This window comes from Lacerta agilis, chromosome 6 (assembly GCF_009819535.1).
Source record: "Lacerta agilis isolate rLacAgi1 chromosome 6, rLacAgi1.pri, whole genome shotgun sequence".
Taxonomy (NCBI): Eukaryota; Metazoa; Chordata; class Lepidosauria; order Squamata; family Lacertidae; genus Lacerta; species Lacerta agilis.
In genome coordinates this window covers 77,771,139-77,785,890 of record NC_046317.1, presented here as the reverse complement: position 1 = coordinate 77,785,890, position 14,752 = coordinate 77,771,139, and positions in this window count along the sequence as shown.

Sequence of the window (14,752 nt, the reverse complement as noted above, 5' to 3'; positions counted from 1 at the left end):
TTGTGGCTGGTCTTTAGCTTCCTTGAGCATTTTTATGCAAAGGCAAGGCAGAAATTTTTAATAAATAATGTTCGTTTGGGATGAGATAGGCAAAAAACTTCAGAAGCACTTTGATATGGACACATGTACAGTATGGCCTATTTTTCATGGGTGCACCTACATAAGATTTTTTGCAGTTAAATACAACATTGCATACTTCTCTGAATACAGCTAGTGCAGTAATGTCTTCCTGGCTGTACACTTCTCCATATTTAGATTACTGCTAACATTAATAGAATCCTAATGTGAACTGATCAAGGAAAAACAAAACAAAAAGTACACTCTGATCCCCGCCAGTAATATTTTGTGCAGTATACCTCTGCCCTTCAAGAGAGTTTGGTTATTTGTAATTCATAGTATACATGAAAGGAATATGGAAATGAAGCTCCAGAGTTCAGGCTATATAGAATTTCAAATTATCTATCCATGAATGGTTAGGTTCTCTTTTGGAAAATACAGCAGGCACACAAGTACTCTACTCCCAAATTGTGATTGTATTGGAGCAGGGATAAAACTACAACCAGATCTGTTACGTTTGTGTATAGTGGTGAATGCAAGAGAATAAGGAGCTTGCTGTGGTAAAGGTAAAAGACCCCTGACAGTTAAGTCCAGTCGCAAATGACTGGGGTTGCGGCGCTCGTCTTGCTTTACTGGCCGAGGGAGCCGACGTTTGTCTGCAGACAGTTTTTCCGGGTCATGTGGCCAGCATGACTAAGCCGTTTCTGGCGAAACCAGAGCAGCACACGGAAACGCCGTTTACCTTCCCGCCGGAGTGGTACCTGTTTATCTACTTGCACTTTGACATGCTTTCAAACTGCTAGGTTGGCAGGAGCTGCGACCGAGCAACGGGAGCTCAGCTCACCCCATCACAGGGATTCGAACCGCAGACCTTCTGATCGGCAAGCCCTAGGCTCTGAGACCAGCTAAGTTTGTTATTGGTATGAGCTTTTGTGTGCATGCACACTTCTTCAGAAACAGAAGTCACCAGACCCTTATATATAGTGAGATGGTGGGGATGGGTATTACTCAGAAGAGTGGTGGGAATGGGTGATTGGCTGATAGGTGTGCTAAACCTACTGACAACTGTTAAGGGCTACAATTGGTAGATCACTGCCATTTTTAACTCTGTGAGTAGATCACAGTCTCTTGGAAGGTGGCCACCCCTGAGCTAGATGAACCCTGATTAGTGTGAAATGCAAACGGCAGCGAACTGACAATTATCTTAAACGTATGCAAAATAATGACAGAGATAATTCACAAAGCGGTGTTGATAACAGAAACATCCTGGCATCCTTAAGCCTTTTGAAACATGTAATGGGAAAAGAAAATAAATGTCAGTTATCTCAACTCAGGCCCCAGGTGATAGATTTGAACTTCTTGATAAGTTGTCTTTTCACTCTGGAGTCTCCCTTTGAAGTTCAAGAATGGCCACATTAAGGTTGGCAACAGAGTGCTTGAGGGCACTGAAATATTATCTAAATTTTGCCCTTTCTGATATCAGAGTTGTGTCAATTTATGCTCACACATGTAAAATGACTATTATAATAATGGTTGTATTATTGTAAATAATAATAATACTATTATTATTATTATGACAGCGAACTCCCCCCTTTTGTGGGGCTTTCATTTCAGGTCATTGCGCACTTGTGTGAAATTGCATATGATCAGAACACCCATTGAAAAAGCCTGCAAGCAGCGGTTTGACTTCACCCCCCCCCCAAGATGCGTACTCCATTGTCTGGGGAACCGGGTTCGCGTCTCCGCTCCTCCACATGCAGCTGCTGGGTGACCTTGGGCTAGTCACACTTCTCTGAAGTCTCTCAGCCCCACTCACCTCACAGAGTGTTTGTTGTGGGGGAGGAGGGAAAGGAGAATGTTAGCCGCTTTGAGACTCTTTCGGGTAGTGATAAAGCGGGATATCAAATCCAAACTCCTCCTCTTCCTCTTCTTCTTCTTCTTGAAACAGACAAATGCCAGCTACTTCAAGATTAAGTATATATAGCGTCACATTTTGAAAAGGAGATGAGGCCACATCTGCGCTATATACTTAAAGCTGTATCATGCCTGTTTAAACAGTCATGGCTTTCAAAAGGAATCCTGGGATCCCTAGTTAGCTAAAGGCATTGAGAGTTGTTAGAAGACTTCTGTTCCACTCAGAGAAGCTGTACGCCGGCTCCCTCGGCCAGTAAAGTGAGATAAGCGCTGCAACCCCAGAGTCGTCCGCAACTGGACCTAATGGTCAGGGGTCCCTTTACCTTTACCTTTTAAGGTGCTACTGGAAGTATTTTTGTTTGTTTGTTTCAGACTCTTGTGTTGGCTTTGATGTGCATATGCTCTTCCTGCACATGTGGGAACAGCATATGCACATTTCATTTCGGTCGAGGGACATCTATTCATTTCAATTCATTTTAGTCAAGGGACATCTATGTAGAATGGAAGAAAAATAAAGGCACGGAGCTGCATTCTCCATTGAAGTAAACGAGGAATGTTTTGTAGCCAGGGAAGAACTCGCAAGGAAATGCCAGTTTGGGCTGTTTTACTCCGAGCTTCAACTCCCTGTGGGTACAATGGAAGCAACAGCCATCTCTCCCAGGGGTTGTCTCAAAGCCCATGAAGCCACCATCATTTCCTTCTTCATGCAGTACATCGTCAAGCTATGAAATTCGCTCCCCAAGGAGGCAGTGATGGCCACCAACGTGGATGGCTTTAAAACAAGATTATACAAATCCATGGAGAGGGCTAGCTGGCTATTCCTTTTCCCCTCCATAGCTGGAGGCAGCACAGGAGGGGGGAGAGTTGCTCTAGTGCTCCCATTCTGCTCTCTGGTTTCCTGGCCGGCTACTGTGAGAACGGGATGCTGGACAAGGCTGGCCATTGGGATATCTACGTAAGGAAGTAAACAGAACATATGACGTGTACAATGTTTTGCAATCTTTAGCTTTGCAGCATGCTGGTTAAGTAGAGTTCATACCTGGCATAATCTCAGGGCTGCATGGAGCGACCGAGGCAGCTAAAGGATGCAAACTGCAGCAGTTGCAGATAGGGCTCTAGAAGGCAGTGGTTCACACACATGGTACCACAATGTGAGCATGGTCCATCTGCAGACAAATACTCGCAAGGTAATATTCCTGCAGGGGCCAACAGCGAGGGTTCAAATGTCATTTCAGGAACAAAACTCAATAGGTGGCCTTAGACATGGACGTGGGCAGGGGTGGGGGGGCAGCTGCCCCCCCCCTAAATCAAGTAAACAAATAATATTTAACTCAAAGTAGAAATAATCAGAATATTTAAAATTGAAATGCTCACTGAGGTCACTTGTGAGACATTCGAAGGTAGCCCTGTTTAGGGAATCTGTCAATGTTTGAAGTTCTATTCTGTTTTAGTGTTCTGTTGTGGGACCCGCCCAGAGTGGCTGGGGAAACCCTGCCAGATGGGCGGGGTATAAATATTAAAAATATTATTATTATTATTACTTGTATGATCATAGAATCATAGAGTTGGAAGAGACCACAAGGGCCATCCAGTCCAACCCCCTGCCAAGCAGGAAACACCATCAAAGCATTCCTGACAGATGGCTGTCAAGCCTCCGCTTAAAGACCTCCAAAGAAGGAGACTCCACCACACTCCTTGGCAGCAAATTCCATTGTCGAACAGCTCTTACTGTCAGGAAGTTCTTCCTAATGTTTAGGTGGAATCTTCTTTCTTGTAGTTTGAATCCATTGCCCCGTTGATGTTGCGGTGCATTCTAGCGATGCAACTGACAACCCGACTGAGTGATAGGTGTGGCTTCGTGTCACAGGTAGCTCGGTTCTGGAACAGGTCAGGTGGGTGTCCTCCCTGCCCCTGTTAATTCCTGGCTATGCCCATGGCCTTAGACAAACCATTATATATACTTAGCATACCTCCTATGTAGGGACAATAATGGTCCTGGCCTAACAGTTGGGGCTGTTGCAATAATGATGGGTACAATTATCCGTGAAGCACCTTGAACCCTTGAAATGCTTGTCTAAACAAAGCTATTATTAATAGCATATATTTGGAGTACCACTGATGGATTGTGACTGGCAGAACATGTGTGGACTGGTGGGAAGGCCCACAGGCTGTTTAAATCCTTGGCCATGTATTCAACCTGTACTCTGAGCACATATACGCTTTGCACATACTGGATGTTGTCCCTATGGATGGAAGCCAGACCACCCAATCTCAGAGGCAGTGAGCAGGTTCTCCCTAGGTGAAACACTCCCTAGGTTGTTGTTGTTGTTGTTGTTGTTGTTGTTGTTCAGTCGTTCAGTCGTGTCCGACTCTTTGTGACCCCATGGACTAGAGCACGCCAGGCACGCCTATCCTTCACTGCCTCTCGCAGTTTGGCCAAACTCATGTTAGTAGCTTCGAGAACACTGTCCAACCATCTCATCCCCTGTCGTCCCCTTCTCTTTGTGCCCTCCATCTTTCCCAACATCAGGGTCTTTTCCAGGGAGTCTTCTCTTCTCATGAGGTGGCCAAAGTACTGGAGCCTCAACTTCAGGATCTGTCCTTCTAGTGAGCACTCAGGGCTGATTTCTTTGAGAATGGATAGGTTTGATCTTCTTGCAGTCCATGGGACTCTCAAGAGTCTCCTCCAGCACCATAATTCAAAAGCATCAATTCTCCGGCAATCAGCCTTCTTTATGGCCCAGCTCTCACTTCCGTACATTACTACTGGGAAAAACATAGCTTTAACTATACGGACCTTTGTCGGCAAGGTGATTTTGCTTTTTAAGATGCTGTCTAGTTTTGTCATTGCTTTCCTCCCAAGAAGCAGGAGTCTTCTAATTTCGTGACTGCTGTCACCATCTGCAGTGATCATGGAGCCCAAGAAAGTAAAATCTCTCACTGCCTTGATTTCTTCCCCTTCTATTTGTCAGGAGGTGATGGGACCAGTGGCCATTATCTTAGTTTTTTTGATGTTGAGCTTCAGACCATATTTTGCGCTCTCCTCTTTCACCCTCATTAAAAGGTTCCACCATTTCCCTTTATTTTCTCCGCAACAGCACTTTATTCTTTATTCTTTGTCCCTGCCCACAGGGTTGTGATCTGTGTTTTATTTTTCCAGCCTTCCCCATTCTGGCGCCATTCAGATTCCACGGACCACAACTCCCACTAATCCCTGACCATTTGTGCTGATCTGGCTAGTGCTCACTGGAGTTCTAGTCCAGAAATCTGGAGGTTCGTGGAACAGCAACCCAAATGATAAAGGTGGAACAATTCATCTATGACAAGATGTTGCAGTTTTAGGGACTTTTTCATTTAGAGGAAAGGCAAGTAAGAGGTGACATGATAGAAGTTTACAAAACTATACATGGAATGGAGAAAGTGGATGGAGAAAAAGCTTTTCTCTATCATAATTCTAGGACTCATGCACATCCAATGAAGCTGAATTTTGGAAGATTCCGGACAGATTTTTTAAATTATCCGTTCTATTGCACAGTTAAACTATGGAACTCACTCCATGATGGTTATGTTCTGTCTTCACTGTCACGAGGCATGACTCTGAACACCACTTGCTGGAAGCTGCAGGTGGGCAGTGCCCTCTTGTGTTCATGTCCAACTTGCAGGCTTCCCACAGGCATCTGCTTGGCCACTGTGAGAGAAGGACGCTGGACTAGATGGGCTATTGGCCTGATCCAGCAGGCTTGTCTTATGTTCTTAGGATGAAAGAAAGTCTTTGGTGTTTTAATTTTTGTACAATGCTTGGGAATTTTAAGAACAAGGATAAATAAAAGTAAGGGTACAGTTAAGAGCATGGGTAGGCAAACTAAGGCCCAGGGGCCGGATCCTGCCCAATCGCCTTCTAAATCTAGCCCACGGGCAGTCCGGGAATCAGTGTGCTTTTACATGAGTAGAATGTGTCCTTTTATTTAAAACGCATCTCTGGGTTATTTGTGGGGCATAGGAATTTGTTCATCCCCCCCCCCAATATATACCGTGTTTCTCCTAAAATAAGACACCGTCTTATATTTTTTTTCGCTCAACAAAACACAGTATGGCTTATTTTCAGGGGATGTCTTATTTTAACCGTGTCGCATCGGTACGCTGCATAGCCACGCCTCTCCAGGCTGTTTTAATGGGAGGTACCACGTCACTATGGCTTATTTTCGGGGTATGGCTTATTTTTGGGGAATGGCTTATATTTCACAAATGCATAGAAATCCTGCTATGGCTTATTTTATGGCTATGTCTTATTTTAGGAGAAACAGGGTATATATAGTCCAGCCCTCCACAAGGTCTGAGGGACAGTGGACCGGCCCCACTGCTGAAAAAAGGTTGCTGACCCCTGGTTAAGAGAAAGGGTGGCTCCATATTTAACCAGCCGTTTGTCAACCTTATCTGTCAGTGTTGTGGGTCCTCCCAGCAGCAGGCTCACGACTGCCATTTTAAATTTCCCACAACATCCTGGAGAGTGCAGTTTAGTGTCACTCCAGGGTGCAGTCAGAAACCAAGATGGTGGGTCCTGCTGTTCAAAGTGCTGGGCGCGGATACCAGGCCTGCTTAGGAACATTATTGGGGAGGAAGGAAAATCTGCCCTCCATCCCCTAGTGTTTCCTCTGTCCAAGCAACTTTCCCCACCACCTGAACACTTTGTTCCACATTGCAACCCATTTATAGTAATATCTGCACGGTCCCCTCTGCTAGACTGAGATGGAAATGCTGGGATAATGGAATGATATACTAATAACTTTCATTCATATAGGTAACCATATTATAATTAATCACATATATTAAGGATAATGATTATGCTTACCAGTACAGTGATGCTAATGGCATGCTGTATAAAAACACCTGCTATACAGCCACAGCGGGTGGAGCTGTGGGTTAAAACACAGAGCCTAGGGCGGGGGTCAGCAACCTGCGGCTCCGGAGCCGCATGCGGCTCTCTGACAGGTCTCCCGCGGCTCCAGCATGCCCCCTTTCAATGCCCTTTCAATAATAATTAAATGGTTATCGGCAAAAAAAAAAAGGGCCAAAAAAACCATGAATAATCCGCATCAACGTTGAACAGCTGGGCGGTCTTTCTCAGCCCTCTCGGGGTTCCCGAGGACAGACCCAAGATTGATGTCCACCTTGACCACTCCCAGAGAGAGGAAGCGACTTCTTCACACCAATAAGCGTGTGGGGAGGGCTGAGCTTTTACCACCTCGGCGTGCCGATTGGCAGGACAGATCGCCCGCCTTGGCGCATAGGCTCGGAGCCGGGGCCTTACCGCCAAGGTAGCCACTGAGGATGAAGGCGGGAGGCGGGCACGGGAGAGCGATGCTTCATCCGGCCAATGAGCCGCCGGGATGCCTATTCCTGTTTGAGGGGAACGTGCCAATGAGGGTGGCGTTAGGGCGGGGAGAAGAAGGAGCTGGGCTTTGCGAGTTATCGAGAGAGAGAGAGAGAGAGAAAAGAGTCGGGATAATAAAGGCGGTGGGAGGTGGCGGCGGTGATTGGAGCGGCCCTTGTTCTGAGCGGCCCCTGTCGGGCGGAATCCTTTTCAAAGTGGCCGCGCGGAGGGTGGAGCAGGCGGGCCAGGCGTCGCCGTGACGGGAGGGCGGTGATGGTCGCCGACAGGATGAAGTAGAGCTGCTTTGGGGCGGCGGCGGTGAAAACGTCCGGGCTGCTTCTGAAACCTCCGCCAACCGGTGCTTCGCCAGCGCTCGCTGCGGGCGGTGTACATGCTCAAGACGGCCCCAAGGGCGGCTCGGGGGCCCGGAGCCCCGAGGTCGGCGCACTGCAGTGCCTGGCGTGATTCCCCCCCCCAAACCAGTTTTTTGCTTTTTGGCTTTTTGCCTTGCTCTCCCACCCCCCCTCTTTTTCTTCCTCCCCTCCTTTTTTAATCCAAGGGGAGAAATCCCATTTTTAAAACAAACAAACAAACGAAAAACAAACAAACACCCCCCACAGCTGCTGCAGCCACTCTATTTGAATTTTTATTATTACCCTTTTCTCCCTCTATCCCCCCTTTTTCTTTTCTCTTCCCCTTTTGTTTTTGTTTTCAAAAAAAGGAAAAAGAAGAAAAAGATTTCCCCCTTTATTTTTATTTTTTAAACTACTACATATTTTTAATAGATATTCTCCCCACCCCACCCCACCCCCAATTTATATTTTTCCACCCCACTTTTCCATTCCCACCCCCCTTTTTCTTTCTTTATTAGGTCGCTTGCCAACCTATCTTAGAGGGGGAAGCCCTCTCTCCCACCCACCACCCCCCCAAAAAAACAACTTTGAGCTGAACCCCAAAAAACGGGGGTAGATCACTGCTGAAAGTAGATCACAGTTTCTTGGGAGTTGGCCACCCCTGGTATAAGACATGTAACTAGAAAAATTTTTTTTTTAAAACCAAGCAAATAATTGTAATAACTACTGTAATAAAGCACTGTTATAATTATATATAATTTCCCTAAAATTTTGGTTTCATTCGCCTTTCCGTGCTGAAATGTCACAACCTGAATGACCATGACTTGCCCCCCCCCCTAGTTTTGATCCTGGGTACGCCCCTGAGTCAATGCAAAAAAGTAATAATTTATTCTTGTTGTTTTTACTAATTATACTTTGCATTGGCTCCTATACGTTATTTATTATTATTGCATTAAGGTAAGAAACAATATATGCAGCGTTATATTTGTTTTAAATGTCGCAATGGTTTTGCGGCTCCCAGTTGTTTTTCTTCCCTTTGGAAACGGGTCCAAGTGGCTCTTTGTGTCTTAAAGGTTGCAGACCCCTGGCCTAGGGCTTGCTGATCAGAAGGTCAGCGGTTCAAATCCCCGCGACGGGGGGGGGGAGCTCCCATTGCTCGGTCCCTGCTCCTGCCCACCTAGCAGTTTGAAAGCACATCAAAGTGCAAGTAGATAAATACGTAGGTACCGCTCTGGCGGGAAGGTAAACGGCGTTTCCGTGCACTGCTCTGGTTCGCCAGAAGCAGCTTAGTCATGCTGGCCACATGACCTGGAAGCTGTACACCGGCTCCCTCGGCCAATAAAGCGAGATGAGCACCACAACCCCAGAGTCGTCCGTGACTGGACCTAATAGTCAGGGGTCCCTTTGCCCTTATACAGCCAGAGCAGCAGCATCAGTGGTACGATGGAACTCTGTTATTATTTTATTTATTAATTAAATGGGTATACTGCCCTTCATCCGAAGATCTCAGGGCAGTTCATAACATAAAAATACAAAATAAAACCAGAAAGTACACAATGGAAACAAGAACAAATCAAACCAATACTTCTCCTTCACAAAGACATTTAAAAGGACATAGACTATTAATCAGCCAAAGGCCTAGTTGAAGAGGAAAGTTTTCCCCTGGTGCCTAAAGATGTATAATAAAGGCGCCAAATGAACCTCTCCCAGGAGAGCATTCCACAAATGTAGAGCAACTGCAGAAAAGGCCTGTTCTTGTGTTGCCACCATCTGGTTCTCTCATGGAGGAGACACATGAAGGCCTCATATGATGATTTCAGGGTCCGGATAGGTTCATATGGGGAGAGGCGGTTCTTGAGGTATTGCGGTCCTGAGCGGTTTAAAGCTTTATAGCTCAAAACCAGCACTTTGAATTGGGCCCGAAAACTAATTGGCAGCCAGTGCAGTTGCGCCAAGACTGGCATCATATGCTTAAACTGTCTTGTCCTAGTGAGCAACCTCACCGTCAAATTCTGCATCAGCTGAAATTCCCGAACTGTCTCCAAAGGCAGCCCTACATATAATACTTTGCAGTAATCTAATCTAGAGATTATCAGAACCTAGGTCACATTAAGTTAGGTTAACCCTGCCCAGATAGGGGCACAGCTAGGCCACCAGCTGAAGGTGATGGAAGGCACTCTGTGCCACGGAGGTTACCTGAGCCTCAAGCAACAGCAAAGGATTCAGAAGTACCTTCAAGCTACCTACCTGCTCCTTCGGAGGAAGTGCAAATCTATTAAGAGCAGGCAATCTCCCATCCATTCAGTCTAGGGAGCCATCCACTAACAGTGCCTCAGTCTGTGCCAAAGCAGTCTGTGTGCCAAAACTGGGCCTAAAACCCAATTGTTCTGCTCATATTATTGTTACTGCTGTGTGTGGTTAGTATTTTCACCTCTTGAGCCACGCTGTTGTGCATGCTTGACATATTTGCATGCACAGTGCAATTATGTCACAGTTGCACTGTCCTATATAGTTAGTAATCAGACTGTTACTGCTATTATATGGTTACTGTTAGCTAGAGGTATGTAGTGTATGGTTGCAGCTGCTGCTATGTGTGGTTGCAGCTGCATTACCCCTGGCACATCTGCCAGCATAGTGAGGGGCTACTAAAGCAGTAGTCACTTATAATAATACCTTTATTGTCAATATACAACCTGTGTACAATGAAATTAACTTGCAGTATCTGTACCGTTGCAGCTTTTTAAAAATTGTGACAGTTGAAATGTCCTTAGAACGGCTTCCCCTGTGGTGTTTGGTCTCTAATTCGGCAATATTGAGCGTTACTGTCAAGTAGTCACCAAAGATTGGCCCAAAACATTTTGCTGCACTCAACGTACAGTAATTGTATTACCTGATGCTATAGGCGTGCCTCAAGATCTCTTGCAATGTTCAAGAAAATGCTGAGGTGCACCTCTGAGATTATGCACTGCTGCCACAATACCACAGCTTAGGTTGCTTGTGTAGTCATAGAACTATAAAATTGGAAGTGTACTGTGAAGGTTATCTATCACAACCCCCTCCTTAATGCAGGATGTAACCATAACATCGCTGATAGATGGTTGTCCTGCCTTTGCTTAAATACCTCCAGAGACAAAAAACAAACAAACCACCATCTCCGGAGAAAGCCTTTCCACTGTCAAATAGTTCATACCGAATTGAAGTTTCTCCTACAGGGTTTAGCTGAAATATGGTTCTCTGCAATTTTCACCCATTGGTTCTAGTCCTGCCTTGTGGAGCAACCAAGAACTAGTCTTCCCCAACCTACACAGCAGCCCTTTAGATACCTATCATGTCTCTACTTAAAATTATCTTCTCTAGGTTAAACATACTCAGCTTTTTCAATGGCTTCACATAGCACTTGAATTCCTGACCTGTTATTGTCTTTGTTGGCCTCATCTGGACATACTCCAGGTTTGCAAACCTCCTTCTTACAACGCCGTGTCCAGAAATGGACAGAGTACCTTTGACGGGGCCTGACCACTGCATGTTGTTGTTGTTGTTGTTGTTGTTCAGTCGTGTCCGACTCTTCGTGACCCCAAGGACCAGAGCACGCCAGGCACGCCTATCCTTCACTGCCTCTCGCAGTTTGGCCAAACTCATGTTAGTGACCACTGCATAATGGAGTGTATATGCATCTGTTAATGCAGCCTTAAGAGTGTATTAGCTTTTTTAGCAGATGTACCACATTGGTGGCTCGTGTTCACTTTGCTATCAGCTACAACATCTTGATCCTATACTGCATTCTGTATTTTTTATTTTTAGGTAATGTAAATGCTTAGTAGCCCATGCCAATGAAATAAAGGCCTGTCCAAGAAAAAACAGCACTGGTATGGTATGTGTTAATACCACCGTGATGTACTGCAGTTCACCCATTCTCTCTTGATAATAATAATAATAATATTTTTATTTGTACCCCGCCCATCTGGCTGGTGCCAATGCCGCATACTTATGGGTGATCACCATTGTTATGGAACAAATCTGGCTGTGTGTTACTGGGAGGTGTGAGGCACACTACTGGTAGCTCACAACACAAAAGGCTTCTGCTGCGTTATTCCAAGAGCAACCACCAGACTGTGGTACAAGGATGCCTCTGCCACCCTGTGCTCCTCACACTCGCTCGTGCACTAGTGCAAAGGCGTGTGACTAGCAGCTTAGCGGCACGAGGTGTCAGAATGCTCGCTCAGGTGAAGCTAGGGTCACGTGGCGGGCTCACTCCCGAGTCACGTGGCAGCGGGCTCACTCCGGGCTCTTCCCCCTCCCGCGAGCCACCTCTTCCTCGGCGTGGTGACCCCCTTCCCCTCCTCCCCTCAGGGAAGGATGTAGTGCCGGCTGGGGGCGGCGGAGGGATAAGCGGGCGGCTCCGCGTTCCTCTCTCTCCGGCCCCAGCCGCAGGGCGCGGCGCCTCCTAGCGGAGCCGGGGCAGATCCCGCCGCCGGCTGACTTTCTCGCGAGAATCCCCCCACTCTGACGGGGTTATGTAACCCGCTCCCCTCACCCACCCACCTACTTTTTTAAAGGGCCCGCTTCTCCTCACGCCGGGAGGGGAGGCGCGACTGAGGGGAAAAAAGCAAGTCCCATTGCCGGGGTCCGGCCTCCTCCCGGCTCAATGCCCCCCACAGGAAGGGGGGTTGTGTGTGTGTGCGCCCGCGAGTCCCCCTCCTCTCCGGCCGGACAATGAGTCCCATATGCTAATGAGCGCCCCGCGTCACTTCCGCTCTTTCTCGGCCGCCATCTTGGCCAGGGCAGGTTCTGGGCAGGAGGGACCCGGCTGTATTGTCTGCAGGGCGCCTAGGGAGCCCCCCCTCCCCTTCCCCGCGGCCCGGAGCCCGACGCCCCTCGCCCCGGTGACGGAGCCGCCGCCGCTGCCGCCCCCTCATCCCCGCTGAGGGCCCAGCCCCCGCCCTGCCCCCCGCGCAGCCGGCCCCCCCCCGGCGCAGCCCGCCATCCAGCCCCCTTTGTCTCCCCCGCACCGCCGGCTCCGCTGCCCGCCCGCCCGCCCTGCCGGGAGCCGCTAGCAGGAGCAGCAGCGCCGCCGCCGCCGGGGGAAAGAGCGCCCGCCGCTGCTGAGGAGAAGGAGGAGTGAGCGCGAGACCCAGCCAGGTAGGTGCCTGAGCGCGCGCGGGAGTCCCGCGCAACCCGCCCTCCCTTCCCTCGCCCTCCCTTCGCCGCCGCCGCCGCCTGCTTTCTTCCTCCTCCTCCTCATCCTCCGGTGCAGCCGGGCCCGGCGGCCTCCGATGCTCGCATCTTTGCACATGCCGCTAAGAAGCAGTCGCTCCCGGTCCCTCCCTCCTTTCTTCCTCTTCCTCCTCCTCTTCTTCTCCATCCGTCCGAGGCCGGGTTGTAAGGCGCGGGAGGACGCCTCCGTAGCCGGCTTCCCTCTTCCCTCTCCCTTGCTCGCCTTAACTCCTGACGCCTCTCCGTTTGCATCGCGCTCTCTCGTTTTCTCTCCCCTCACCCCCACCCCACTTCACCTCCCGTTCCTTGCAGGGAGGCGGCACATGGATGTTGCGCCCGCCCGCGATTGTATGGGCTGCATCGTGGACCGATGAAGGAAGGGAGGGAACGAACGAACGAGCCGGGCGTGGGGGGGGGGGCAAGAGGATGGCGAATGCAGCCCGTCCGCTCCGGCATGCATGCTCGGAGATTCGCCTTTTCCTCCGGCATGTGCGCTGGAAGGAGAGGAGGTGGGGAGGAGAGGAAGCGAGGAAAGCCCCCTTCGACTGCAGAGTTGGCGCTGGAAATTTAGAGCAGGCTGCGGTGCAATGAATGGAGAACGGCCGCCTTTGCGACCCCCCTCCCTTTCCTACTTAGAGGTGTCGGGTGTACTGGAAAAGGCGGGATTCGTAGCTGTAGCAGAGTAGCAGCTCCAAGAGAGTAACAGGCACCCATCCACCCCCGTAACTCTTGTTTACTGCATCCATCCCGCGCAGTAGTTCTTCTAACCTATATTTCAGACAAAGAAGAGGGAAAAGGAGGTTGTATTCTGCTTCTGTCGCAGAAAAACACCACCACCATGCACTTTTCCCTCTAACGTGCCTTTCTACTCCGGTGTTGTGACTATTTATGTATTTGTCCGTCTCCCCCATCCCCAGTTCAGTTTTACTTAGGCGTGTGCGTAATCAGTGCGTGGCTTCATGTTAAAACTACCGTTGCTTGGGGTTTGTGGCCATCGAAGGAAAAAAATACCAGCCCCCACCCAAACTGCACCGCAGCCAAGTCGGTGGAATGGAGAAATGAGCATGCAAGTCAGTAGGGGGCGCATTCTTTTCACTGGGTAAGGCTGCTGCAGAGAGGGGGGGAGGGCCCCAGATGCACGGAATGGAGTTGCCACACAGCGCCTTCTATAGGCCTGGGAAAATGGGCCTATCACTGCAGGCTCAGTTGCTCTGACAGCAGCACAGGCAAAGATTTAGAGAGCAGAGAGCATTGATTTAAAGAATCTGGCCACTTCCATCTGCTTTCCTGGAAAAGGATGACCAAAAGTGTCATCCTGATGTGGTACCTAAAATATGTGCCGTTCCTGATGCACCTTACCTCCTTGAAGCTTTTGCTAAAAGTCATGGAGGTTGATTGTGCCTGTGCCACTGAAGCAGCCTGATGGTAGTTAAGAAGTTGCTTCCCAAAATCAAGGTGGTGATTTAAAGGAAGGGGATGTAACTACAATGCAGTGAGGATGCTTTAAGGCTTTTCTAGGTTTAACACTAAACTTTGTTCCAGGTTTGAATATAAAACTTCATGATGAGTAAAGGAACTACACTTCAACTCATTTGTGATTGGAGATGCCATGTGTATTATTTACTTGCATGGCTGTTTCTTTTGTGGTGCAGTTCATGATAACAGAGATTGTTAGGAATTTCCAAAGATTCATTGCCTTTCCTCAAGCACTGTTTTTTGTTGAAGAAGTATTGCAGATGTCTGTGACAAATATGTGATAGAAACTAGAGTTCTTGGGGAAAACAAACAACTCCTACAAGTTCATCCTGTGGCACCTGCCAATTTTATTCTCAGAATTTCAATG